This window comes from Piliocolobus tephrosceles, unplaced genomic scaffold (genome assembly GCF_002776525.5).
Source record: "Piliocolobus tephrosceles isolate RC106 unplaced genomic scaffold, ASM277652v3 unscaffolded_33450, whole genome shotgun sequence".
Classification (NCBI taxonomy): Eukaryota; Metazoa; Chordata; class Mammalia; order Primates; family Cercopithecidae; genus Piliocolobus; species Piliocolobus tephrosceles.
Genome location: NW_022317033.1, coordinates 1 through 2761, shown reverse-complemented (window position 1 = coordinate 2761; position 2761 = coordinate 1). Strand labels below are relative to the sequence as shown.

Sequence of the window (2761 nt, the reverse complement as noted above, 5' to 3'; positions counted from 1 at the left end):
CTTTTCTAATTAGTTATTGGGTCTTGAAATGTCCAATTTAGCAGAAAATCTTGTATTGTCCCCTTGGGCTGTCTCCTGTGTCTTCCTTCTTTGAATTTTCCAAGAAGCTAAGGAGTTCCCTAAGTTCAAGGAAGACAATCTTTCTTTACAAGTCAGAAGAATGGGAAAAAAGGCCATTCCGATCATTCTGTTGTTTCTATGGACTCGCTTGCTGTTTAGCTGCCATTGTAACCCATCCTGCAATCTGATAATGATTGACCTTTGCCACCAGGATGCCTTCACTGATGCAGACACCCTAGTTTTCATGGTGATTCATATATAGAGTTCAAAGCTATAGTGTTTATTAGTTTATGTACTTATGGTCAGTCGTTGTTCCCAGCACCCTGCTCTGCCAGCTAGGCCTCCTAGCTTTAGCTACACAAATACTGAGAAAGTTGATGCTTGCCCTACACTAAAAATCTTATTTGGAGCCCACCTCTTAGCTAGAATTAGCCTGGGCCTTCATGGTATGTTATCCTTTGAAAGCCATGTTTGTCTTTTCTTTAACCACTATTAGTTGGGATTGTTCTCCACAGTCAGGGATGTTCAAATAATGTTGCAGGGAGATCAGAGTTCCCTTTCCCTTTTGCTCTCAGATCTGTACCTTGAGGCTTTTTATATCCTGTGCAGCAGCTTTGGTTAGATAGCAGAAGGTTCCATGTTATCTTTTCACCGAGTAGTGGGATTAAACTTGCGGTTGGCCCCTCTAGCAATGTGTCTCTATAATCATGAAAATCTCTTGGGCTACTCGCAGCTCTTCCTCAAGTTTTCAATATATTTTAAAATTCTACCTCACAGGAAGTCGTTCAATAAAATTTTCAGAATCTAAAGTAAGTGAGTTGGATTTACCAGAGCTAAGCCTCATCTGTGACTCATGAGTATTTGTGTAACAAACAGGGCTTTGTGCTTGTTTCTGCAGCACATATTTTAAAATTGGATCAATACAGAGCAGATAAGCATGGCTGCCGCCTGGGGACGGCACACAGATTCAGAAAGCATTCTATATTTTGCATAGTCCCAGGAAGGTCATTTGACTGTTTGTTGAGTAGCTCCTAGGAAGCAGCGTGAGTGAAACCAAAACAGGAGACACCCAATATTGAAATTGTGATTATCACTAGGAAAATATTGATGTCCAGTGATCTCTGAAAGGAGAACAAAGCTGAGTAATAATTAGGGGATGTTACATGTTGTTAGTACATGTCTTGGAAATGAGAAAATGTCCACTTGCCTTTCCTTCATGGAACGGAAAAACAATCACAGCAGGGTTCTGTCTTGTCTGTTAGTTGGAGAGGACCGTGGAGATCCAGCATCCTAGCACAGATCTGCTGGCTCAGAGTTTGAGGAGGTAGAGAAGGAGTGGTAGTTGTCCAAGCTGGGTTTAGACAATTAGTTTTCTGCCCTTGGTGTGATTGATGAACTCAGTGATGGGAGACAATTAGGTAATCCATTTTAATGAGAATATATATATAAATTTTGCAGTAAGTTATGAATTAGGTAAGATGCCCTGAATTACAAGCCACAGTGAATACAACTAATAACCAAAATTAACACTTAATAACATCTTCTGAAAACTGTAACATTTGAATATTAGAACTTATAGAAAAACATACACCAAGCTTTATTTGGGATTCCAAAATGGTTTCAGGAATAAAGTTCAAGAAGAAATTATTCCATTGCTTTACTATTTCTCTGAACATTTAAACATGTAATCTCATGACATCTTCCTAAGGTAGCAGAGTCCTCATTTTTTAGAAGAAACCATGGAGCCTATGAGAAGCAACTTGTCTGAAAAGAAAATACCTATTGGTTACAGAGCGAGGACGTATTCTGAGTGCAGGACACTTTGCATGATGTCCAGCTAACTAGAGTTAATTTACTGAGCTGTTTTTCCTCCATTTATGAGTATTTCTCTTTCTTTTATTCTTTAATTATAAGCTTAATAAGCTTGTAAGGTTTAAAAATTTGAAGTGTAGGGGACATTAAAATTCTGATATTAGGTCTGATATTGCCTTAAATGGTTTTGGAATTTAATATGTTTGGTAAATATTTTTTATTTCAGTGTTAAAATAGCAATTTTATTTATTACTTTTGTATACATAGAATTCAACAACAAATTTTGGAACATAAAAAGAAGATACTTAAAAATGACAAACCAGGTAAGACTTCTGATAGTGAATTTCTTATTTCTCTTGGTGGTCCTGCTCTTGATAAGAAAATGAAAAGTAAGATGTCAGATTAAGGTAGTGTTTATCAAAAAAGACCAGTTTAAAAATATGTGTAAATTGAATGTGTATATATGTATATACATATGTAAATTAATTTTTAAAATTTAACTAGTTTGAAATTCAGATTTATTTAAGAAGGTAGTTGTAGCTAATTTATAATCTCAAACATTATAGTCTGAAAAAAGTCATTTATGATCCCTAAAACCCTATATGATGTTTTTGCATGAATAAGAAAAAAGATTTTTAAGTTAGTATGTTATATGTTTCCTCTATAGTCCCATTATAAGCAACTGGACTTGTTATACAAATGGATCTTCTATTTCAGTTTTATAATAAATTGTTTATATTTAGTAAATAAAGAATTACAGTTGACCCATGAATAACGTAGGAGTGAGTCCCTGTGCAGTTGAAAATCTGAGTATAACTTTTGATTACTTCACCTTAGCTACCAATAGCCCACCATGGGCTTGAAGCCCTCCTGATAACATAAAACAGTT

General features: G+C 35.6%; 1 non-coding gene across 1 annotated transcript; it reads left to right on the top strand.

The window, feature by feature from the left end:
- Nucleotides 1-942: 942 nt before the first annotated feature.
- On the top strand, nucleotides 943-1049 carry LOC113222680. Its single transcript, XR_003308497.1, has one exon. It is a non-coding gene; the product is annotated as a U6 spliceosomal RNA (small nuclear RNA).
- The last annotated feature ends 1712 nt before the right edge of the window (nucleotides 1050-2761 follow it).